General features: G+C 45.0%; 3 pseudogenes; 1 reads left to right on the top strand and 2 right to left on the bottom strand.

Annotated features, from left to right (window-relative positions):
- Positions 1-3,692, bottom strand: part of LOC125575741 — a 15,015-nt pseudogene extending 11,323 nt beyond the window's left edge.
- LOC125575743 lies at positions 53-2,618 on the top strand (annotated as a pseudogene).
- Positions 2,704-3,135, bottom strand: LOC125575742 (annotated as a pseudogene).
- Positions 3,693-27,261: the final 23,569 nt, after the last annotated feature.

Raw genomic sequence — 27,261 nt, 5'->3', positions numbered from 1 at the left:
TTCTTTTGTCTTCGATCCCATAACCCAACTCTCTCACACAACAACTAAACTCCAAATACAAAAAAAAATGGACTCGAGAACATCATTTCTCACATTGTCCTCTGTATCTCCTTTTCTCATTTCATTCACCCCCTCAAATTCCAAACCTGTCACAAACGACCCTTTATCATTCTCTTCGTCGGCGAGTTTGCCCACTCTTACGGCGGAGAGGTTAATCAAATTTCAACTTGATGCCTACCCGTGATGTCAATGTCATCCCTGAAGACGGTTCTGAGGCTCGAGACTCGTCGAGAGAAACTTTGATTTACCGGCGACCATTGACCGTCGTGACTCCGGCGGTTCTCCTTCGCTTCAGGATTTTGGTCACCATGCTGGTTACTACAAACTTCCTAATTCAAAAGCAGCCAGGTAACTTTTTTTGTTTAACCGGTAAACCATAATTAAACCGGTTCAACAACCACTCCGGGTTAAATTTTCTTCACTAAATCCAGTGCGGACAAAAACCAGCAAATTCAATAGTTGGCACTTTTCCGATTAACTTTGGTAGTACCACTAAAACCGGGATTTTAATGCTCAATTTATTCACAGGATGTTCTATTTCTTCTTCGAGTCAAGAAGCAACAAAGCAGACCCTGTGGTGATTTGGCTAACCGGTGGACCCGGTTGCAGTAGCGAACTGGCTCTGTTCTATGAGAACGGACCGTTCACCGTCTCCAACAACTCATCTCTTGCTTGGACGATTTCGTTGGGACAAGGTTGGTTAGAAAAATGGTCAACCAAAACACGTTTTCTCATCCCAACAGAAACCAATAATCTCAACCACTTGTTTTAACTTCTTTGATTTTAAATATTTAGCTTCTTTTAATTAATGTTTAGGCATCAAATCTAATCTACGTGGACCAACCGGTAGGGACTGGTTTTAGTTACACATCGGACGAAAGTGATCTCCGACATGATGAGGATGGTGTCAGTAATGACCTTACGACTTCTTACAAGTTCGGTTTCAGTACTTTCTCTTTCATCACAAATATGTACTTGAAAACCTCCTCTTTTTTTTTCTAAATGTTGTTCCTTTCATTGCAGGCATTTTTCAAAGAACATCCACAGTTCGTGAAGAATGATTTTACATTACTGGTGAATCCTACGCCGGACATTACATTCCGGCATTGGCTTCAAGAGTTCACCGTGGAAACAAGAACAAGGAAGGAACTCACATCAACCTTAAGGTAAAAAGTTCACCCCTGTTCTACTATTCTCTTGTTAAATTGTATCACCCTTTTTTTTACTATTATTATACAAAACACTGGGCTAAACCAACCTGGTTTACATCAGGGCTTTGCGATTGGTAATGGTTTGACCAACCCAGAGATCCAATATGCTGCATACGCGGATTACGCGCTAGACATGAAGTTGATCTCACAATCTGATCACGATAACCTCAACCGTGATTACGAAACTTGCCAACAATCCATCAAAGAATGCAGTAAATATTTGTCAACGTTTTTCTTTCAAAAACGTTGATTTTTAAAAAATACTTTACAAAACTTTCTTTTTATGCGATTTTTTCAGGCGCTGATGGAGGTGTGTGAAGCTTGTGCGTCTTCTTACATTTCTGCAACAACATATTCAAAAAGATCATGAATATCGCTGGAAACGTAAACGTGAGCAGCAAAACATAATTCAGTAAATCAATTTTACTTACAAGACTTCTCTCTGTTTTGACCTCTCTATTTTTGAAGTATTACGACGTGAGGAAACAATGTAAGGAAGCTATGCTATGATTTCTCGAACATGGAGAAGTTCTTGAACCAGAAATCCGTTCGCACGGCATTAGGTGTTGGAGATATCGAGTTTGTGTCTTGCAGTACTGCCGTCTATGATGCAATGCAGCTGGATTGGATGCGAATCTTGAGGTCGGGATTCCCGCTCTCCTCGAAGATGGAATCAAGATGCTTATCTATGCTGGAGAATACGATCTCATCTGCAATTGGCTTGGTACGCTTCCTTTGTTCTATGTCCATGTGCTTGGTGTCTATTTCCGGTTCTGATGCTAGTTACAACTTTTGGTTCTATATTTGTCTCTACTCAACCGTTAAAGCTGTGACTGATTGAATATCTTCTTCTTGGTTTATGTTCTTGACAGGAAACTCGAAATGGGTTCACGAGATGGAATGGTCGGGCCGAAAGGAGTTTGTAGCAGCTGCAACTGTTCCATTCAATGTAGATAATAGAGAAGCCGGTTTAATGAAGAACCACGGTTCACTCACTTTCCTCAAGGTAAACCAAACAAAACCCATAAACACAGAACGTAAATGAAACTTATTGAAATGGGGAAAACCTTTTACAGGTCCACGATGCTGGACATGGTTCCAATGGATCAGCCAAAAGCGCATTGCAAATGCTTAAGGATTGGATGCAAGGAAAGCTCGGTACACCCACCGGTCGGACCGCTCGCCAGTGATTTCATTTCTTCTCAACAGCAGTGATTCTAAATACCAAGCCGATTGTACTGTATTATGCATCTAGATCATCATTTTTTAACTTATAATATTACTTGTGAATTATTTCGACAGGAAACTTCATTGTTATAAACGTGAAAAGAAAACTAAGTTGTTATCTTGAACACACTCTTTATATGTTACAAAGATTGACTGTTCCAAGTTTACAGAACCAAAACTCAGATTCCACAAACTGCTGGAGGAAGATGACACAGAAAGTAAAGCTTGTGAATTTAACGATGACCCTCATAAGAACGATCACGTAATTTTGTCATCATCAGCATCATAATCATCAAGGATGAGTGTAACACCATTGTTCTTTAGTGAGTTAATAACAGCCCATACCTTGGTTCGACTCTTGAACCCTTTCTTTCAATTTCTTTCTTGACATCTGCGTGGATACCTCGTCCTTGCCCATCTTGGAGCCCTTCTACTTTCAACCTCATCGCCAAAACCTCTCCAACAATAGCAGCTGCTTGGCATTGCAAGTACGGCCACACTCTAGTGAGTTCTTGACTGCGTGCTCTACTGTTGAAGCTGTTGTCACTACTCTCCCGTTGTTTCTGTCCACTACGTTTGCTGTATGTTACTTGATGGACATGAACAGCCTCAGGACGTACCTTTTGAGAACCGTCATGATTCTATCAAAGCCTGTTCGATCTGGAAAATGTACAGTAAGCACTGTGAGAAGAGACTTTGTAGGTTGAAAATTATAACAAACAGTAAAAAAGTAAGCTTATACGAAAAATCAATCATTTGATGAACCAGAACAGAGAGACGAGAAGAAGATGGAACAGACAAAAAGAAAACGAGAGTAAAGCGGAATCGAGGTCTGCTTAGTTGCCGGAATCCAAGTCCCTCCAGAGTCCAAACGAAGGAGCTTCGAGAAGAGAAATCGAGAAACACTTATACAGAATCGAAGCAGACCAAACCCTACCTGTTCGAAAACGCGGCCCGAACGTCCGATTTCTCGCCGGAAAAGCGCTTGGCGGAGCCTCACCGCCGCGATTATGGTATAATCACTCCAAAACTCGGCTCAGAAGCAAAAAAAAAATTCAGATTTTGGTGATTTCGTTATTGAAATCGGTCTAAATATCGTGTATAAGTGGTAATACCAAAACAAACCGAGTTTAATTGAAGCAAATAGCTTAAAAATGGTGATTTATGTTAAAAATATGAAAATACGGCTGCAATTTTAGGTCTGGGTAAAAGAGAATCTCGTGGAAGCAGAAGAACAAGAAATAACGATTTTACCCTTTCATTAATAAAAAAGCAAAAATATAGCTTTGATTTCATTCTAAAAGTATAAAGGATAAATATATTAGAACCTCTATAAATTAATACTCAATAAATTAATACTCAACTGCATATTTAAAACATTCATCATATTTTTGGCTCTATATATTACATTTCCATTTTAGTTGTTATTTATATTTGAAATGATATATTTTCATACTAAATATAATTGTCTGTATATTATAATTATTAAGGTTTCCAAAATTTAGTTGCAGATGTATAACAAATATTTAAAATTGATTTCTTAAGATATCATTAACATTGTTCAGATTTCATTCCCCATTTGACCTAATTTCATGTAAAAATGAAAGGTTGTTTTCTATTCATTGATATCAAATTATCATGGCTGTTGTTGGGATCAAAAACGGTTACGACGGAATTACCACCCGAAAATCCTCAGAGATCGTATTTCCGAAAGAGTTAGTAAAAGAAGGGATGTAATTTTCGTAAAAATAAACTATACGAGGTTATTTCTACGAAGAAGTATTCTTTGGGATTCAAACCAAACGATCGTCCGCTCGGTCACTACGTAGCAACCAAGCTCGGGCCAAAGCTCGGTCGCTACGTAGCGACCGAGTGATCGTCCCGCTCGGTCGCTACGTAGCGACCGAGCTCAGCCAAGCTCGGTCGCTACGTAGCGACCGAGCAATCGTCCCGCTCGGTCGCTACGTAGCGACCGAGCTCGAGCCAAAGCTCGGTCGCTACGTAGCGACCGAGCTCAGCCAAGCTCGGTCGCTACGTAGCGACCGAGCGATCGTCCGCTCGGTCGCTACGAGCGACCGAGCTCGAGCCAAAGCTCGGTCGCTACGTAGCGACCGAGCGATCGTCCCGCTCGGTCGCTACGTAGCGACCGAGCGATCGTCCCGCTCGGTCGCTACGTAGCGACCGAGCTCGAGCCAAAGCTCGGTCGCTACGTAGCGACCGAGCGATCGTCCCGCTCGGTCGCTACATAGCAACGAGCTCAGCCAAGCTCGGTCGCTACGTAGCGACCGAGCGATCGTCCCGCTCGGTCGCTACGTAGCGACCGAGCTCGAGCCAAAGCTCGGTCGCTACGTAGCGACCGAGCGATCGTCCCGCTCGGTCGCTACGTAGCGACCGAGCTCACCAAGCTCGGTCGCTACGTAGCGACCGAGCGATCGTCCCGCTCGGTCGCTACGTAGCGACCGAGCTCGAGCCAAAGCTCGGTCGCTACGTAGCGACCGAGCGATCGTCCCGCTCGGTCGCTACGTAGCGACCGAGCGATCGTCCCGCTCGGTCGCTACGTAGCGACCGAGCTCGAGCCAAAGCTCGGTCGCTACGTAGCGACCGAGCGATCGTCCCGCTCGGTCGCTACGTAGCGACCGAGCTCAGCCAAGCTCGGTCGCTACGTAGCGACCGAGCGATCGTCCCGCTCGGTCGCTACGTAGCGACCGAGCTCGGGCCAAAGCTCGGTCGCTACGTAGCGACCGAGCGATCGTCCCGCTCGGTCGCTACGTAGCGACCGAGCTCGAGCCAAAGCTCGGTCGCTACGTAGCGACCGAGCGATCGTCCCGCTCGGTCGCTACGTAGCGACCGAGCTCAGCCAAGCTCGGTCGCTACGTAGCGACCGAGCGATCGTCCCGCTCGGTCGCTACGTAGCGACCGAGCTCGAGCCAAAGCTCGGTCGCTACGTAGCGACCGAGCGATCGTCCGCTCGGTCGCTACATAGCAAACCGAGCTCAGCAAAGCTAGGTCGCTACGTAGCGACCGAGCGATCGTACCCCTCCTCCGCTCGGTCGCTACGTAGCGACCGAGCTCGAGCCAACGCTCGATCGCCGTCTCGCTACGTAGCGACCGAGCGATCGTCCCGCTCGGTCGCTACGTAGCGACCGAGCTCAGCCAAGCTCGGTCGCTACGTAGCGACCGAGCGATCGTCCCGCTCGGTCGCTACGTAGCGACCGAGCTCGAGCCAAGCTCGGTCGCTACGTAGCGACTCTTTTCTCCGATTCTCTCCCCTCACCTCCCCTCCGACTATAGTCCGTCGGTCGCTACGGACCTGAGCATCCCTACGAGATCGCCAGCTCGGTCTCTACGTAGCGACTCGATCCTCCCTTTTTCGATACACCTCCCGCTCCACTCCCCTTCTCCTCCCTCTCTCTCCCTCTCCCTCCTCTTCTACTCCTTTTTTCATCCTTTCTCTTTCTCTCGATTCCTTTGCGAGCCCCGCTCCATTACTGTGGTCGCTACAGTATCACTCGCGACGAGGCGCAGGGACATAAACGCCCCCGACGCAGCTCACGCACCGACCGTACGACCCCTACCTTCCTCTCTTTCTCTCTACCTCTGGGGGGGGGGGGGTCCGATCGATCGTCCCGCTCGGCGCTACGTAGCGACCGAGCTCGAGCCAAAGCTCGGTCGTACGTAGCGACCGAGCGATCGTCCGCTCGGTCGCTACGTAGCGACCGAGCTCAGCCAAGCTCGGTCGCTACGTAGCGACCGAGCATCGTCCCGCTCGGTCGCTACGTAGCGACCGAGCTCGAGCCAAAGCTCGGTCGCTACGTAGCGACCGAGCTCAGCCAAGCTCGGTCGCTACGTAGCGACCGAGCGATCGTCCCGCTCGGTCGCTACGTAGCGACCGAGCTCGAGCCAAAGCTCGGTCGCTACGTAGCGACCGAGCGATCGTCCCGCTCGGTCGCTACGTAGCGACCGAGCGATCGTCCCGCTCGGTCGCTACGTAGCGACCGAGCTCGAGCCAAAGCTCGGTCGCTACGTAGCGACCGAGCGATCGTCCCGCTCGGTCGCTACGTAGCGACCGAGCGATCGTCCGCTCGGTCGCTACGTAGCGACCGAGCTCGAGCCAAGCTCGGTCGCTACGTAGCGACCGAGCGATCGTCCCGCTCGGTCGCTACGTAGCGACCGAGCTCAGCCAAGCTCGGTCGCTACGTAGCGACCGAGCTCGAGCCAAAGCTCGGTCGCTACGTAGCGACCGAGCGATCGTCCCGCTCGGTCGCTACGTAGCGACCGAGCTCAGCCAAGCTCGGTCGCTACGTAGCGACCGAGCGATCGTCCCGCTCGGTCGCTACGTAGCGACCGAGCTCGAGCCAAGCTCGGTCGCTACGTAGCGACCGAGCGATCGTCCCGCTCGGTCGCTACGTAGCGACCGAGCTCGAGCCAAAGCTCGGTCGCTACGTAGCGACCGAGCGATCGTCCCGCTCGGTCGCTACGTAGCGACCGAGCTCAAGCCGAAGCTCGGTCGCTACGTAGCGACCGAGCACTCGTTTCGCTCGGTCGCTACATAGCGACCGGGCTCGAGCCAAAGTTCGGTCGCTGTGTAGCGATTGAACCTTTCCGAACATCGATACGACACCAGTCCTTGCATTCTCGTCAAACCTTCGAATGCTATCTCCCGAAGACCGTAGCAAGCTCAGTCTATGTTTCCCGCTATTCTAATTCATCGATCAAACTTCGCGGATTAGAAACCGCGGAAAACTCGTAGTAAACGTGTCGAGTCGGAAGACGGCCCAAAGGGACCTAAAACACGACTCGAGGCCCATCCTACGATTTTTCCTAACCAAAAGCCCGTGAACCACAGCATGGTTCGCGCTTGGCCCGCGAGGAAGGATAAATGTCAAGTTTCCGCGGATAAATACGGAAGTTTTGAAGATAATTGTGAAGATCGGGAAAAATGGAATATCTCCATTTTTATGCTATGACGGCTTAAGGGCAGAAGAGTAAAAGCGTAAACCGACCTTGGAGCTAGTATATAAGGAGTCCTAGGCGAGGAGCACAAGAGAGAACTTTTTCAGAGCAAACTTAGCACTTAGAGCGATTTAGGCAACTTTCCGTTTTTGTTATTTCGAGCTGCGACTCAATTAGGTTTAGCCGTCTTAGGGTTGCTAGAACTAGGAATCTCGCCGACAGCTCTCGAGCCCAGGCTTATACCTTGTTGTAACGCTCATACGCAGATTCGGAATAAGATCTACTTTGCTCTCTTTTCGATTTCTTATTTTTATCGTTGTTATTCTCGTGTTCTGATTGCTTGACGTGTGGTAATTAACAGATATCCGGGTCCTCTGGGAAACTAGGGTTTTCTTAGTTTCCTTATTTAAACGGAAATCGACAGTGCGAATTTCGGTTCCCACAGTTTGGCGCTAGAAGGAGGGGGACTACGGATCAATCTAACCCGCAAAAGCCACACACAATCAGACATGTCAACCAACGACGCGGATAACGTGCAAACTCCCCTTAACGGAGGCAGCGGCACCGATCTCCACACTCCGGTAGCGGACGTATCTGCGGCCAACGCGCAAGCCAACGCCGCGACTCTCGAGGAGTTTAAAAAGATGTTCGCCACCTATGAAAAAAGGTCGGAAGAACAGGATAAGCTCGTGAATACCTTGACCAAACAGGTTGAAACCTTAACGGCAAGGACCCAAGCTATCCGTCCCCGCGGAACCACCAAAATCCGCGGGAAGAGGCTCGATTTCGCCACCCCACTCGATAGAGCAGGAGCCGCGCGGGAACGACCTTCCGGTCAAAACCCCAGCGAGAAGTCTCCCATCGAGAAGGGGAACTCTGAAAGTCTTCCGCTCCCTGCAAAGGACTCGGAGGATAACGAAGCCGAACACATTGACCTGGATCCTAGCGATGTCTCCAACGACACCGACGAGGATGTCGACAGACATCCAAGAAGGACCAGAAGCCGATCCGCTCGGGAAGGCTCCCCGTTCGAAAAACCAATGACGGAAGAAGAAGAAGTCGCCTATTGGAACGAACAAGAGGAGCTGGCCGAAAGGCAAACCGAGCTCACTCGCAGTAAGCGCCGACAGGCTCGGAAATCCACTGACGAGACATCGGATATCCGCGATCTTCGCGACTACATCACCAAGACTGCGGCAGAAGTGAGAGCCGTAAAGTCTCAAATCCATCATGCTACTAGTGCTGCCCCCGAGATCGATCGACTGCTGGAAGGAGCTCGAAAGACCCCCTTTACCAGTCGCATTTCGGACATGAGGGTGTCCGATCCGGGAAAGATCAAAGTACCGAAGTACGATGGTACGGCCGATCCAAAAGCGCACCTTCAGGCTTTCCACATCGCGATGGGAAGAGCAAGACTGAAGGACGGCGAAAAGGATGCCGGCTATTGCCGCCTGTTCGTCGAAAATCTTGAAGGAGCAGCGCTCGAATGGTTCGCACGCCTTCGTCGCAACACCATCGGGAGTTTTCGACAGCTCGCATCGGAATTCCTCAAACAGTACTCTGTATTCATAGACAGGGAAACCTCCGATGTTGATCTCTGGAGTCTCTCCCAGAGGGAAGACGAACCCCTCCGCGAGTTTATCAGTCGGTTCAAACTGATAATGTCCAGGGTCAGCGGGATAAGCGACAAAGTGGCCATCGACGCGCTGAGAAAGACGCTCTGGTACAAGTCGAAATTCAGAAAATGGATAACTCTCGACAAACCGCGAACGATCCAGGACGCCCTCCACAAAGCAACGGACTATATCATAGTGGAGGAAGAAACTAAAGTCTTATCGCAAAAACATAAGCCGGCAAGACCATCCTCGAAAGACGCAGATCCGAAGGGGAAAAAGAAGAACTCTCGTAACGACAAGTACGTCCATCACGAGGGGGAAGATCTCCAAGGGGCGCATAACTATGCGATCAGTTCGGATCAAGGCCGGACCACGGGCAACACATGGACTCGCAATCAAGGGTATGACGAAAACACCTTCTGCGAGTTCCACCAATCCCGAGGACACTCCACGACCAATTGCAAAGTCTTGGGAGCAAGACTGGCCGCGAAGCTGCTCGCTGGAGAGCTTTCGGAAGTAACTAGCGTCAAGGATCTCATCCTCGATTCTGATCGGCCTCCAAAGACGGACAGAAATCCGCCCGCCGAAAAATCTCCTCAACGAAACCAACCTGGGGATAAACGCGGTAGGAGGCCGGATGACAAAGGGAACGATAACAATCGTCGCAGAGTCAATATGATCATCGGAGGATCTCAATACTGCGGCGATACCGTGTCAGCCATCAAGGCTTACCAACGGAAGGCAGAATCAAGCGCAAAATGGCCTACATGGTCTCCTCCTCGAGACGGCCAAAATTGCTCGATCACCTTCACGGAAGAAGAAGCCGGCGGTATCGACCAACCTCACTGCGACCCGCTCGTCATAGATCTCGTCATACGAGATTTAGAAGTCGGAAGGGTACTCGTCGATACGGGAAGCACGGTCAACGTAATCTTCCGCGACACTCTCAATCGGATGAGTATCGAACTCGGAGAGGTAATTCCGACGCCAAAACCACTCACGGGTTTTTCAGGCGAAGTGTCGATGACTCTCGGATCAATCCAATTGCCAGTCATGGCCAAGGAGATCACGAAAATCGTCGAATTCGCGGTAGTCGACCATCCCGCTATCTACAACGTGATCATGGGAACCCCATGGCTCAACGCCATGCAGGCAGTTCCGTCAACTTACCACCTGGGTCTCAAGTTCCCAACGCCGAGCGGAGTCGCGGCCATCTGGGGATGCCAAAAACAGTCGCGACTATGCTTCCTCGCGGAGCATAAGTTAAGGCAAATCACGGCTTCTGCAAACGGCAAACGCGCGAAGATAGATCGATCTTCGGCCAAAAGCGCCCCGCACAAGGACGAAGTAAAATCGTCTGTCAACGCAAACGCATCGGACGTCGAAGCTCGACATAAATCCGAAGCCCACGCGACAACTCAACCGGAACATCCGGAAAATAGCGTCGACCCAGCCACGATCGACACGGTCAAGGCGGACATCGCGACACCAACCGCCGAGTAAGAACACTCGCGGCATGAAACAGAACTACGAGATGGCTTGATCCTCGAAAGGGGTACGTAGGCAGCTTGTCAAAAGACGAGTTCAGCTATCCCCCTCTCTAAAAAGGGGGGGGGGAGTGGGTGCGTATACTCGTATACTCCCACAATCGCCATTATTGTAATCGAGTTTTTAGAAACATAAAATTTTTTACAATATACACTGTCTTTTTATCGAAAACGCTTACGCTTCAGTTTACGCTCGTCTGCGGCCTCATCCGGCCCAAAAATCGTAAAGATTATCACCTTTCAAACACGCATAATCCTCGAAAATAACTGCGAGACGTCGCAAAAAGTTAAAATTCGAGGACAATGCTAAACAAATTGTCCGAACGCGACCACCAAAAACCTTACACCCCGTTCGTCGATTGGCCCCGACGAACACGCCAGCCGTCTTAAACAAACGCAATCCGATCACTCTTTTGATCTTTAAAAACGTCCAGCACAAGGACAAAAGCGCGCTACAACAAAAATCCGAAATTTTGGTTTAGCACTTCCAGTTGATTCTGAGAAGATGCTCGATTCGTACCATACAAGTCATATAAGCCGAGAACATATCGCGGACTTTAAATCGGTGCGAGTCAGGAAGAAATCGCAACAGGAAAAACGATAGCCGGCTAGTCACCGCACAAACCTTAACCGAAAGTAAACCTAGGTCTTGCCCTAAACCCAACGCTCTGGTCTCAAACATCTCAAGGCATGATATCTAAAAGATACGAGATCATAAACCATGCCTCTCCGTTCGTATCTCAATGTTCTCGAAAATCGTAAAGACAGATAAATTTTACGAAAATCACGAACGAACCAACAGATTGAACGTCTAATTAGAACTACATACGAGACGACAACTCGTATTTACTTCAACCCTACTCAGGAAAAACTCGAAACGAAACATTTATCATATAAATAAACCGCGTAAAGCGGCAAGGGATTCAAAGCCACCAACGGCCAGTCCCGGAAATACAAATACGGCCATCTTGGCCTAAACGAAATCCAAATTCAAAGGGCCATATTCGGCCGAAAACAAGGATAACTGATCCATCCCTCATAATCCAAAGTCGAAGTCCCCGGACAACGAAGCACCAAACGCATCCGCAGGACGATCCACTTCCTCGCCACCGCCGTGAAAATCGATCGGGACCTCCTCGGTATCAGGAGAAACCGGGATGGAATCCCAGAACCCTTGAATCCTCTCGTCGATCGGAGGGATAAGCGCCTCAGCGTGGGCACGGTCACTCATCCCACTCTTCATCAAGCTCATTTCCTCTTCAAACACATAGTCGTCGGCTTGCGTCCTCCAAAGACTTCCGACCGAACCACGGCACTCGCGAAAGTCGCCCACCGAGGTAAAGGCATTCTTAAGATTCCCGTACTCAACCTGGAACTGAGATGCGCGAGTCTTCATCACCTCGACGATCTCTCTTTTGCCTTTCCTCTCCGATCTGCGAACAGCCCGCGCATGATCACGAGTAAGCTGTGCCTCTCGCTCCAGCATCTCGCCTTGCACGCGGGCGAGATCCCGCTCCGCTTTCTCCGCCTTGAAGCGGTAGACCATGGCTTCTCTATGACCCGCCTCGATGGCCGAGCCCAGCAAGCTCAGGCCCTGCAAAATCAATAGGCGTGTTACAAATCCATACATAGGATAATCACTAAAAAATTCCCAAGAAAAAACTAACCCCATTGATGATGCGAGATCCTTCCGCAACGACTCTCGGCCTCGCCGATTCTTTCGTAGGAGGAGGAGCATCGAAACCCGATGGCAGCCCAGCAAAGAAATCATCGAAGTCCGGAATGGGGGCCTCGCTCGAACCGCTTCCGTCGCCGTAAGCAAGGTTCGGATCCCATCCTGGAAGCATAGAGTCATCCATCGAAAACTCTATGTCGCCGAGATCGACATCTTTTCCCTTCCAAGAGCTCGACTCCGGCGCGGCTGTCGGAGCTTCAACGGGACTCTGGCCGTCGGGTTCGGAGTCGCTTCCCGTATCCGCGTCCAAAGCTGGACCAGGTTGCACAAATTTCAGTGCCTTCCGAACCCTTCTCGGCGTGAAAGAAGTCCAGAAGAAGGGACCATTCCTGAGAAGATCCCTCACCGCGATAATGTCCTCAGGGAACGGAGCAAGAGGATTGATGAAGGGACGATTGTTCGGCAACCTCCGGAACAGTGGAATGCAACTCTCTTCGACGGACGCAGCGTCCAAACGAACAAAGAAAAAGAACTTCTTCCACGAGTTGAAGTTCGAAATGAACTTCTTAACCACCGACATAAATTTCCGAGGGACAAACCTATGCTTATCCGTATCCTTGACAAGTTGAAGCCTCAAAAGCGCTTCATAATGATCGACGGAAAGGGAAAGGCCATGCTCATAGCTTAGGATCAAGATCCCAATAAGGTGCTGAATGGCAAGGGGTGTCAACTGACTTATCGCGACTTCGAAACGGTCCAACACTCGGACGAGAATTTCGGGTATGGGGAACCAGAGGCGACAACGCACTATGAACACCTCATAACAAGTAAAGTAACCCTCCGGGGGGTTGTTAGCACATTCCCCGCGGCAGGGAACCCGGAACTCCACAACATCCGGGATGCGGTAGAACGACCGCATCGTCGCGAGAAACTCGTCAGTGGTCCTACTTGCGTCCTTTCCCTCGACTCCACGATGGACCAGGACCGGGAATGGCTTCTCCTTGGGAGGGATCAACGAGCCGTAATGAGCAACCCACCATGCCTCGTTCTCGGCAGGATGCACCGAGTGAGGCACGAACTCCGTCTTCGGAACGACGAGCTCTTCGTAAGGACTCGCGGACGAAGACCCTTTTTTCGCAATCTTTTTCTTGCTCGACATCTTTACACTTCTCTTAAGAGAATAGAGGAAAAGGGTGGAGAGAAAGATAGAAAGTTTTTTGAAAGATCTTAGAGAAAAACAAGAAAGTGAAAAAATTATGGAACAAGTTACCTCTCTTCTTATAAGACATGAGGATTTACTATTCAAGCTCGGACTTTCGCATATTAATTCCATCCATCACGCCTAACTTGCCAAACATGCCTAACCGCACGCTAGGATCCCCCCATGCATGATCCTAACGGGCTGGGGGGCTAACTGTTGGGGTCAAAAACGGTTACGACGGAATTACCACCCGAAAATCCTCAGAGATCGTATTTCCGAAAGAGTTAGTAAAAGAAGGGATGTAATTTTCGTAAAAATAAACTATACGAGGTTATTTCTACGAAGAAGTATTCTTTGGGATTCAAACCAAACGATCGTCCCGCTCGGTCACTACGTAGCAACCAAGCTCGGGCCAAAGCTCGGTCGCTACGTAGCGACCGAGTGATCGTCCCGCTCGGTCGCTACGTAGCGACCGAGCTAGCCAAGCTCGGTCGCTACGTAGCGACCGAGCGATCGTCCCGCTCGGTCGCTACGTAGCGACCGAGCTCGAGCCAAAGCTCGGTCGCTACGTAGCGACCGAGCTCAGCCAAGCTCGGTCGCTACGTAGCGACCGAGCGATCGTCCCGCTCGGTCGCTACGTAGCGACCGAGCTCGAGCCAAAGCTCGGTCGCTACGTAGCGACCGAGCGATCGTCCCGCTCGGTCGCTACGTAGCGACCGAGCTCGAGCCAAAGCTCGGTCGCTACGTAGCGACCGAGCGATCGTCCCGCTCGGTCGCTACGTAGCGACCGAGCTCGAGCCAAAGCTCGGTCGCTACGTAGCGACCGAGCGATCGTCCCGCTCGGTCGCTACGTAGCGACCGAGCGATCGTCCCGCTCGGTCGCTACGTAGCGACCGAGCTCAGCCAAGCTCGGTCGCTACGTAGCGACCGAGCGATCGTCCCGCTGGTCGCTACGTAGCGACCGAGCTCGAGCCAAAGCTCGGTCGCTACGTAGCGACCGAGCGATCGTCCCGCTCGGTCGCTACGTAGCGACCGAGCTCAGCCAAGCTCGGTCGCTACGTAGCGACCGAGCGATCGTCCCGCTCGGTCGCTACGTAGCGACCGAGCTCGGCCAAAGCTCGGTCGCTACGTAGCGACCGAGCGATCGTCCCGCTCGGTCGCTACGTAGCGACCGAGCTCAAGCCGAAGCTCGGTCGCTACGTAGCGACCGAGCACTCGTTTCGCTCGGTCGCTACATAGCGACCGGGCTCGAGCCAAAGTTCGGTCGCTGTGTAGCGATTGAACCTTTCCGAACATCGATACGACACCAGTCCTTGCATTCTCGTCAAACCTTCGAATGCTATCTCCCGAAGACCGTAGCAAGCTCAGTCTATGTTTCCCGCTATTCTAATTCATCGATCAAACTTCGCGGATTAGAAACCGCGGAAAACTCGTAGTAAACGTGTCGAGTCGGAAGACGGCCCAAAGGGACCTAAAACACGACTCGAGGCCCATCCTACGATTTTTCCTAACCAAAAGCCCGTGAACCACAGCATGGTTCGCGCTGGGCCCGCGAGGAAGGATAAATGTCAAGTTTCCGCGGATAAATACGGAAGTTTTGAAGATAATTGTGAAGATCGGGAAAAATGGAATATCTCCATTTTTATGCTATGACGGCTTAAGGGCAGAAGAGTAAAAGCGTAAACCGACCTTGGAGCTAGTATATAAGGAGTCCTAGGCGAGGAGCACAAGAGAGAACTTTTTTCAGAGCAAACTTAGCACTTAGAGCGATTTAGGCAACTTTCCGTTTTTGTTATTTCGAGCTGCGACTCAATTAGGTTTAGCCGTCTTAGGGTTGCTAGAACTAGGAATCTCGCCGACAGCTCTCGAGCCCAGGCTTATACCTTGTTGTAACGCTCATACGCAGATTCGGAATAAGATCTACTTTGCTCTCTTTTCGATTTCTTATTTTTATCGTTGTTACTCTCGTGTTCTGATTGCTTGACGTGTGGTAATTAACAGATATCCGGGTCCTCTGGGAAACTAGGGTTTTCTTAGTTTCCTTATTTAAACGGAAATCGACAGTGCGAGTTTCGGTTCCCACAGCTGTTATCTTTTTCTTCGAAGAGTTGGACTCTCAAGCTTTGTATATTTCATTAAGAGTTAACATAATCCAGAAATGGACCATGAGGAATGAAATGTTCGGTTACAATTGTCAAATGATACTGATGGATGCAAATGTGAGTATTGGTCACATATACAACAAACCTATAATCTATATTATAATATTTTTTGCTAATCATACTATTTTTTCTTATAGGGCATATGATTAAAGTTACTCTGAAGAATTCTCTAATGCATAAATTCTATTGTATGCTTAATAAGCATTGCTGGGTTAGACTATCTAATTTCAAAATAATACATTCTACTGGCATTATCAGGGTAACTCGTCATAAGTATGAGATTCTTTTTGCTGCTACTACTTGTGTTGAATTCATATTTCCAGAAGAGACAATTGAAATATTCTCATTCGTAAAATACAATGAGTTAAACATGAGACTAATTCATTCCAAATTTTCATTCAGTTGGAAATTTATTCTTTTATTATGTTTATTTAATTTTATTATGCTACGAACTAACTGCTCTTCAACTCGATATTAGACATACTAGGGGCTCTTATATCTGTTGGAAATCTAAAATGGCGATTTAATTAAAACGTTGGAACAGAATATCTCAAACCTATTAGTTTTATATAGTTTAACTTATCGGATATCAAGTAAGTGTACAATTTAATTATTATATTTTTTTTTATTTTGATGATATTGCTTATTCAATTATATGATTAATGTATAATTATTATTTTTATTTAATGGCAGAACATCTCAATACATTTTTGTCATCTTATGCGGATGACATTGTCATTTGCGTGATACGATTCTGGAAGATTGAAGTTTTAAATGGTTAGATAAATTCATATCATATGTTTATTCTAATATTTATTATATTAATAGTATGATACAATGGTTATTTTTTGTATACAATATATAGGGGATATAAAGATATTTCCAACATTCTCAGATGCTCTGAGATAATGTTCAATCCATAATTTACCATCTACTACTTGAAAACAGTGTTCGTAAATATATTCAATTAGATATATAATGATTTTCACAATATATGTTTACAATTTGTTTTTCACAAAATAGAAGAAAAGCAAAAAAAGGAGTTTGAGATTTTATTTTCACAATCTTTGTGTTTTATTCCAGTTTAGTTTGGCTACATTAAAATTTTAATTATTTATTTTGGAATATTTATATATCATCATTTCAGAAGTTCCACACACAATCAGTGGAAAATTTGTTGTTATAAAGGAAAGTTATCAAAATTAAGTAATACTATTGTAAAAATATAAGATCATGTCTAGTTAATATATTAATATAATTGAATGCTTTATTAACTTAAAATTGAACCGAGATATACATAGAATATTTAGCCTCTGCTTCAAAATATATTATAAAGACGATATTACAATATTCCTTTTCAACCTATTGTGGTATCAATACTATACATTCATCAAAATTGTCATGTTAAAATCTTCTGCAAGAAAAGGAAAGATGTACATTGACTTTGTTTCGACTTTCAGATCTGAGCTTAGGTATTTCATAGTTGAAATTCAGGAAAGTTTTTGAGAGTTTGCGAAACAGATACAACTGAGAAAACGTCTGACATACATCTCATCATTGCTGATCAAGAAGTAATTTTCAAAATTTTATTCTAACACTTACAAAGAGTAGTTTGCTGTTTTATTAGATCCAAATATCATATATTTTAAAAATAACTTCGGTATAAACAAAAGGATGTAGAATCGTAGCAACTATCCCAAAAGAATATTTTTAAAAGTATGAGGTTCTTCAACCCTACTCAGGAAAAACTCGAAACGAAACATTTATCATATAAATAAACCGCATAAAGCGGCAGGGGATTCAAAGCCACCAACGGCCAGTCCCCGAAATACAAATACGGTCATCTTGACCTAAACGAAATCCAAATTCAAAGGGCCATATTCGGCCGAAAACGAGGATAACTAATCCATCCCTCATAATCCAAAGTCGAAGTCCCCGGACAACGAAGCACCAAACGCATCCGCAGGACGATCCACTTCCTCGCCACCGCCGTGAAAATCGATCGGGACCTCCTCGGTATCAGGAGAAACCGGGATGGAATCCCAGAACCCTTGAATCCTCTCGTCGATCGGAGGGATAAGCACCTCAGCATGGGCACGGTCGCTCATCCCACTCTTCATCAAGCTCATTTCCTCTTCAAACACATAGTCGTCGGCTTGCGTCCTCCAAAGACTTCCGACCGAACCACGGCACTCGCGAAAGTCGCCCACCGAGGTAAAGGCATTCTTAAGATTCCCGTACTCAACCTGGAACTGAGATGCGCGAGTCTTCATCACCTCGACGATCTCTCTTTTGCCTTTCCTCTTCGATCTGCGAACAGCCCGCGCATGATCACGAGTAAGCTGTGCCTCTCGCTCCAGCATCTCGCCTTGCACGCGGGCGAGATCCCGCTCCGCTTTCTCCGCCTTGAAGCGGTAGACCATGGCTTCTCTATGACCCGCCTCGATGGCCGAGCCCAGCAAGCTCAGGCCCTGCAAAATCAATAGGCGTGTTACAAATCCATACATAGGATAATCACTAAAAAATTCCCAAGAAAAAACTAACCCCATTGATGATGCGAGATCCTTCCGCAACGACTCTCGGCCTCGCCGATTCTTTCGTAGGAGGAGGAGCATCGAAACCCGATGGCAGCCCAGCAAAGAAATCATCGAAGTCCGGAATGGGGGCCTCGCTCGAACCGCTTCCGTCGCCGTAAGCAAGGTTCGGATCCCATCCTGGAAGCATAGAGTCATCCATCGAAAACTCTATGTCGCCGAGATCGACATCTTTTCCCTTCCAAGAGCTCGACTCCGGCGCGGCTGTCGGAGCTTCAACGGGACTCTGGCCGTCGGGTTCGGAGTCGCTTCCCGTATCCGCGTCCAAAGCTGGACCAGGTTGCACAAATTTCAGTGCCTTCCGAACCCTTCTCGGCGTGAAAGAAGTCCAGAAGAAGGGACCATTCCTGAGAAGATCCCTCACCGCGATAATGTCCTCAGGGAACGGAGCAAGAGGATTGATGAAGGGACGATTGTTCGGCAACCTCCGGAACAGTGGAATGCAACTCTCTTCGACGGACGCAGCGTCCAAACGAACAAAGAAAAAGAACTTCTTCCACGAGTTGAAGTTCGAAATGAACTTCTTAACCACCGACATAAATTTCCGAGGGACAAACCTATGCTTATCCGTATCCTTGACAAGTTGAAGCCTCAAAAGCGCTTCATAATGATCGACGGAAAGGGAAAGGCCATGCTCATAGCTTAGGATCAAGATCCCAATAAGGTGCTGAATGGCAAGGGGTGTCAACTGACTTATCGCGACTTCGAAACGGTCCAACACTCGGACGAGAATTTCGGGTATGGGGAACCAGAGGCGACAACGCACTATGAACACCTCATAACAAGTAAAGTAACCCTCCGGGGGGTTGTTAGCACATTCCCCGCGGCAAGGAACCCGGAACTCCACAACATCCGGGATGCGGTAGAACGACCGCATCGTCGCGAGAAACTCGTCAGTGGTCCTACTTGCGTCCTTTCCCTCGACTCCACGATGGACCATGACCGGGAATGGCTTCTCCTTGGGAGGGATCAACGAGCCGTAATGAGCAACCCACCATGCCTCGTTCTCGGCAGGATGCACTGAGTGAGGCACGAACTCCGTCTTCGGAACGACGAGCTCTTCGTAAGGACTCGCGGACGAAGACCCTTTTTTCGCAATCTTTTTCTTGCTCGACATCTTTACACTTCTCTTAAGAGAATAGAGGAAAAGGGTGGAGAGAAAGATAGAAAGTTTTTTTTTTTTTTTTGAAAGATCTTAGAGAAAAACAAGAAAGTGAAAAAATTATGGAACAAGTTACCTCTCTTCTTATAAGACATGAGGATTTACTATTCAAGCTCGGACTTTCGCATATTAATTCCATCCATCACGCCTAACTTGCCAAACATGCCTAACCGCACGCTAGGATCCCCCCATGCATGATCCTAACGGGCTGGGGGGCTAACTGTTGGGGTCAAAAACGGTTACGACGGAATTACCACCCGAAAATCCTCAGAGATCGTATTTCCGAAAGAGTTAGTAAAAGAAGGGATGTAATTTTCGTAAAAATAAACTATACGAGGTTATTTCTACGAAGAAGTATTCTTTGGGATTCAAACCAAACGATCGTCCCGCTCGGTCACTACGTAGCAACCAAGCTCGGGCCAAAGCTCGGTCGCTACGTAGCGACCGAGTGATCGTCCCGCTCGGTCGCTACGTAGCGACCGAGCTAGCCAAGCTCGGTCGCTACGTAGCGACCGAGCAATCGTCCCGCTCGGTCGCTACGTAGCGACCGAGCTCGAGCCAAAGCTCGGTCTCTACGTAGCGACCGAGCTCAGCCAAGCTCGGTCGCTACGTAGCGACCGAGCGATCGTCCCGCTCGGTCGCTACGTAGCGACCGAGCTCGAGCCAAAGCTCGGTCGCCACGTAGCGACCGAGCGATCGTCCCGCTCGGTCGCTACGTAGCGACCGAGCGATCGTCCCGCTCGGTCGCTACGTAGCGACCGAGCTCGAGCCAAAGCTCGGTCGCTACGTAGCGACCGAGCGATCGTCCCGCTCGGTCGCTACGTAGCGACCGAGCTCGAGCCAAAGCTCGGTCGCTACGTAGCGACCGAGCGATCGTCCCGCTCGGTCGCTACGTAGCGACCGAGCTCAGCCAAGCTCGGTCGCTACGTAGCGACCGAGCGATCGTCCCGCTTGGTCGCTACGTAGCGACCGAGCTCGAGCCAAAGCTCGGTCGCTACGTAGCGACCGAGCGATCGTCCCGCTCGGTCGCTACGTAGCGACCGAGCTCAGCCAAGCTCGGTCGCTACGTAGCGACCGAGCGATCGTCCCGCTCGGTCGCTACGTAGCGACCGAGCTCGGGCCAAAGCTCGGTCGCTACGTAGCGACCGAGCGATCGTCCCGCTCGGTCGCTACGTAGCGACCGAGCTCAAGCCGAAGCTCGGTCGCTACGTAGCGACCGAGCACTCGTTTCGCTCGGTCGCTACATAGCGACCGGGCTCGAGCCAAAGTTCGGTCGCTGTGTAGCGATTGAACCTTTCCGAACATCGATACGACACCAGTCCTTGCATTCTCGTCAAACCTTCGAATGCTATCTCCCGAAGACCGTAGCAAGCTCAGTCTATGTTTCCCGCTATTCTAATTCATCGATCAAACTTCGCGGATTAGAAACCGCGGAAAACTCGTAGTAAACGTGTCGAGTCGGAAGACGGCCCAAAGGGACCTAAAACACGACTCGAGGCCCATCCTACGATTTTTCCTAACCAAAAGCCCGTGAACCACAGCATGGTTCGCGCTGGGCCCGCGAGGAAGGATAAATGTCAAGTTTCCGCGGATAAATACGGAAGTTTTGAAGATAATTGTGAAGATCGGGAAAAATGGAATATCTCCATTTTTATGCTATGACGGCTTAAGGGCAGAAGAGTAAAAGCGTAAACCGACCTTGGAGCTAGTATATAAGGAGTCCTAGGCGAGGAGCACAAGAGAGAACTTTTTTCAGAGCAAACTTAGCACTTAGAGCGATTTAGGCAACTTTCCGTTTTTGTTATTTCGAGCTGCGACTCAATTAGGTTTAGCCGTCTTAGGGTTGCTAGAACTAGGAATCTCGCCGACAGCTCTCGAGCCCAGGCTTATACCTTGTTGTAACGTTCATACGCAGATTCGGAATAAGATCTACTTTGCTCTCTTTTCGATTTCTTATTTTTATCGTTGTTACTCTCGTGTTCTGATTGCTTGACGTGTGGTAATTAACAGATATCCGGGTCCTCTGGGAAACTAGGGTTTTCTTAGTTTCCTTATTTAAACGGAAATCGACAGTGCGAGTTTCGGTTCCCACAGCTGTTATCTTTTTCTTCGAAGAGTTGGACTCTCAAGCTTTGTATATTTCATTAAGAGTTAACATAATCCAGAAATGGACCATGAGGAATGAAATGTTCGGTTACAATTGTCAAATGATACTGATGGATGCAAATGTGAGTATTGGTCACATATACAACAAACCTATAATCTATATTATAATATTTTTTGCTAATCATACTATTTTTTCTTATAGGGCATATGATTAAAGTTACTCTGAAGAATTCTCTAATGCATAAATTCTATTGTATGCTTAATAAGCATTGCTGGGTTAGACTATCTAATTTCAAAATAATACATTCTACTGGCATTATCAGGGTAACTCGTCATAAGTATGAGATTCTTTTTGCTGCTACTACTTGTGTTGAATTCATATTTCCAGAAGAGACAATTGAAATATTCTCATTCGTAAAATACAATGAGTTAAACATGAGACTAATTCATTCCAAATTTTCATTCAGTTGGAAATTTATTCTTTTATTATGTTTATTTAATTTTATTATGCTACGAACTAACTGCTCTTCAACTCGATATTAGACATACTAGGGGCTCTTATATCTGTTGGAAATCTAAAATGGCGATTTAATTAAAACGTTGGAACAGAATATCTCAAACCTATTAGTTTTATATAGTTTAACTTATCGGATATCAAGTAAGTGTACAATTTAATTATTATATTTTTTTTTATTTTGATGATATTGCTTATTCAATTATATGATTAATGTATAATTATTATTTTTATTTAATGGCAGAACATCTCAATACATTTTTGTCATCTTATGCGGATGACATTGTCATTTGCGTGATACGATTCTGGAAGATTGAAGTTTTAAATGGTTAGATAAATTCATATCATATGTTTATTCTAATATTTATTATATTAATAGTATGATACAATGGTTATTTTTTGTATACAATATATAGGGGATATAAAGATATTTCCAACATTCTCAGATGCTCTGAGATAATGTTCAATCCATAATTTACCATCTACTACTTGAAAACAGTGTTCGTAAATATATTCAATTAGATATATAATGATTTTCACAATATATGTTTACAATTTGTTTTTCACAAAATAGAAGAAAAGCAAAAAAAAGGAGTTTGAGATTTTATTTTCACAATCTTTGTGTTTTATTCCAGTTTAGTTTGGCTACATTAAAATTTTAATTATTTATTTTGGAATATTTATATATCATCATTTCAGAAGTTCCACACACAATCAGTGGAAAATTTGTTGTTATAAAGGAAAGTTATCAAAATTAAGTAATACTATTGTAAAAATATAAGATCATGTCTAGTTAATATATTAATATAATTGAATGCTTTATTAACTTAAAATTGAACCGAGATATACATAGAATATTTAGCCTCTGCTTCAAAATATATTATAAAGACGATATTACAATATTCCTTTTCAACCTATTGTGGTATCAATACTATACATTCATCAAAATTGTCATGTTAAAATCTTCTGCAAGAAAAGGAAAGATGTACATTGACTTTGTTTCGACTTTCAGATCTGAGCTTAGGTATTTCATAGTTGAAATTCAGGAAAGTTTTTGAGAGTTTGCGAAACAGATACAACTGAGAAAACGTCTGACATACATCTCATCATTGCTAATCAAGAAGTAATTTTCAAAATTTTATTCTAACACTTACAAAGAGTAGTTTGCTGTTTTATTAGATCCAAATATCATATGTTTTAAAAATAACTTCGGTATAAACAAAAGGATGTAGAATCGTAGCAACTATCCCAAAAGAATATTTTTAAAAGTATGAGGTTCTTGGTCACGCAGAGGATGAATGAAGAGTAGTCCATAAATTTGAAGTGGTTCTTAATGATGGAGATAAAAGAAATACCAACAACATGTTCCAAATAAAATTCGTTGATCAAGCTGTGGTGGATTGGATTGACGTTTTTTTGTAAGACATCCATGTATGATTTTGTCTCTTATGATAAAGTTTTTTTTTTTTTGTCATCAACAACAGACTCATACTGACTCTGTGAACCACTCCGGTAGATGTTGATCCATGTGAACGACAAACGACGGTTGTTTCCTAACACTGCGTGCTAGGCTATCCGCTCTTGAATTTTGCGTTCTTGGTACATAGATGATCTCCGAACGTGTGAAACCTTCTTTCAGGGATTTAATATCTTCCAAATAACTTGCAAATACTGGCCATTCCTCTGGTTCCGAAACCATCTTTACCAACTGAGAACAATCCGTTGCAAACGTAACCTGAAATTGGCGTAAGTTTCTCATGCATTCCATTGCCCATAATAGTGCTTCTATCTCCGCATGTAGAGGAGATAAACAAGCCCGGACATTCCTTGCTCCCAACAGCCCAGCAAAACCTTCTAAAGTACTCAGCCAACCTTGCCCAGAGAAGACCTCATTCTCCTTCCAAGAACCATCCGTAAAACACCATCTCCCCGGAATTGCAGGAAGAGTCATAATCTCAACTTGGGGTACTGTCCTGGTTTCGTTCATTGCATGTGCATCAGCCCAAAGTCTTGACTCTGTTTCTGCTAAGTTAAGCGTGTTTCTAGGGTCCATATCCAGATTACTAAAAACTTTATTATTTCTTCCTTTCCAAATATACCAAAGTATCCATGCAAATTGATGATCCTCCATTTGTGGAGAGACTCTCCAAAAGAGATGATCCATGTTTGTAAAGAGGGAGCTCGTTGGGAACATAGTTGGATTTGTTGGTATCTTGGAGAGAGCCCAAACTTGAAGTGCAGGAGGACATTCAAAAAACACATGGTTGATCGATTCCTCATCCGCTCCACGACGTGCACAACATATATCTCCATGTATTCCTCTCGCTTTCAGATTCTTCTTGACTGCTATACAACCTGTAACCAATTGCCATAAAAAATGTTTTAACTTTGGAGGGCACCGTATTTTCCAGCAGAAAGCCTTCAGAATATCCACTGTGGGTCCATACAGTAAAGGTGGTCTTTTCCTGTCTGGATAAATCCGTTCGATCTGATATCCTGATTTAACTGTATACGTCCCATTGTTTGTAAAATGCCATCCATCCCTGTCAACCATCTGGGTTTTACTCAGCGGTATACTTTCTATAATTTTCACATCCTGGGGATCCATCAAGGCCCTGAGTGTATGCGAATTCCATGTTCGCGAAGTAGAGTCAATAGTCTCTTATGATAAAGTTATACATGGTAGTTTGAACTCTATCTCTACCACCGGTATGTCAAAAAATTTCTCTACCTAATACGAACTATAAATATCTTTTTTTTTGCTTTACTACCGACGAAATTTACTCAATATCATTGTAGACTTGGTAGGAATCCTAACATATGTTGGAATGTCTTATTATACTCAAGACTCACTGCATGACCCTTTTTTTGTCGATTCAAGATAAATGATGCAAGGTATGATTTTATTGATAGAATAGTTTAATTTAATTGTATGCAGCCATTTAAATATGTCGTTTATGTGCTACATAAACCTTATGTATTTACACTAAAAAATCTGCAGAGGTGGATGAAAGGCCTTAAAACATATGTGGTTCTGATGTTATGACAGTTTAACTATATTGTACAAGATTGTGTATTAATATATTTTATTATTTATAAAGTTTTCTTCATTTTTTTATTAGGTACACTAAGAATTACAGACGGAGGAGGGTGCTCTAGATTTATCACTAATCCAGCGTGGATTAGTGAAGTTTTTAATATATTTGGTCTGTAATAATTTTTAAAACGTGATTAAGTGGAATTGAGGGTCCACTTTAAACCCTCAAACTATTTATAAAATATTATTGATGTTTAGATGTTTTCTTATTATTATGATCGTATTGCAATAATTTATTTAGAAGTGATGAAGGAAATATATAATTCATAATATTTATATTTCCAAAATTTACTAAGTAATTTTAAACAGTTAATATATATTGATTATTTTTTCATAATCCTTTGACTTAAATCCATTTCAAACTTCATTTCTTAAAGAAACAAATGAAGATTACAGTTTTTTTATTTGGGTTTGATTTGATGTTGGTAGGTAAGATTTAATGTTCAATTTGTCTAAATCTTCCTTTTGAAAAAAAACATTTATTGTAATAAGTTAAATTCACTTTTAAGTCGTTATCTTTGTCATCTTCTAAAATATAATTCTTAATATTTTTTATATAAATTTACTGAGTAATTTTACAAATAATATATATTGATTAATTTTACAGTTAAAATATGTTGAATTTATCTAAATATTAATTTTATAAATATTAATTATAATAAGTTAAATTCACTATTAATTGATTATCTTCTTAATGATGTGAATATTGGTACTCTCTCACATTTAAAAGTTTTGCCATTATTAAAAAGTATAAATTGTTCAAAATTATCATATCAAACGCCTCAATCAAATGTTAAAAAAACTTATTCTTTCTCATTCAAAAAGAAACCACAGAGGTTATTCCAAACTCTAAAAGCGAATTTAATGGCACACAACAATGCCCTAATTTTAGATCTCAGTGAATCATCGAACAATGTCGAAATGTGGGCAAAAATACTACGAGTATGGGAAACTATAACTACTCATAATCTGAAAGAGCGGCATCTTATTGTAACTGACCCAAATGTAAGTTATAATTTATGTTCAGTGTTTTTTTTTCCGGTGGGTTATTGTGCAAGAAATTTCATTTTATGATCATGGTGTATTAGGGTTGCAGAATCGAAATTACAATCCCTAATAATTTGATTGATCAGCACTATTTCGGCTATTTCGATGAAGACCAATGGAGGATATTCAGATGATTCAAAGTGACACATGCATTGGTTAATTTGGTTTGATAAGGAATACTCCACATGAATTTCATATCAAATATGTGGAGCGTACTCAGGTATTTTATGGGTTTCACTAAATGAAAACCCAATGTTTGTACGTGTTCCAATCCAAAAAGTTCTCCAAATCAATTTCGACAACACTTATCCAATCGGTATGTATTCCCATCTTGTTATTCTGGTGGTTTTTATAAGGATTTATTATGTTATTGTTAAAGAGATAATATATTTTTATATTATCAAATGATATGATTATCCACTTGATGTTTTGGATAAATATTATCCTTTCTTATTTTGTCTCTTTCTTGGAAGTCGGTATAAGTGACCGACTCTTTTGCACTACAAATAGTGTGTGTGTCTCATATATTTGGATGTACAACAAGAACATATCTGAATAAAAAGAAAAAGCTGTCACCTCCTCTCTCTCTCTTCCACTTTAGCCTCAAATCTCTCTCTCTCGTTCTTTTACCTTCTTATACCAAACCCAAAAGCCAATACTTTTTTTCTCTTGTCAACATCACCTTTACACAAATATATTGAATAATAAATATAAACTAAACCTCAGCTTATATTATACAACACGTTATCAGCACGAAGCTCTGACCAACCGAAGCTTATCAATCCGAAAGTTCTTAAACCAGCCGAGATAATATTTAAATTTATGTATTTCAATATACTTAATTTATTTAAATTTTATTAATGTTCTGGAGTGAGAGGCTAGGCCTTCTCCGTTTATTTTTCGGGATGATAGGCGCTGCCTTCCCCGACTGATCGTTATGATAGGCTATGCCTTCACGATCAGAGAAACACGTGGTAGGCTTTGCCTCCGTGAATAAAAAGAAAGGTCAAAAATAGTAGACTAAGTCTGATTGGACTTTGAAATAAGTAAAAGTCAAAATGGTAGATCATGTCTCCTCAGACTTTGGAA

Source organism: Brassica napus, chromosome A6 (assembly GCF_020379485.1).
Source record: "Brassica napus cultivar Da-Ae chromosome A6, Da-Ae, whole genome shotgun sequence".
Lineage (NCBI taxonomy): Eukaryota > Viridiplantae > Streptophyta > Magnoliopsida > Brassicales > Brassicaceae > Brassica > Brassica napus.
This window is presented reverse-complemented; position numbering and strand designations above follow the sequence as displayed.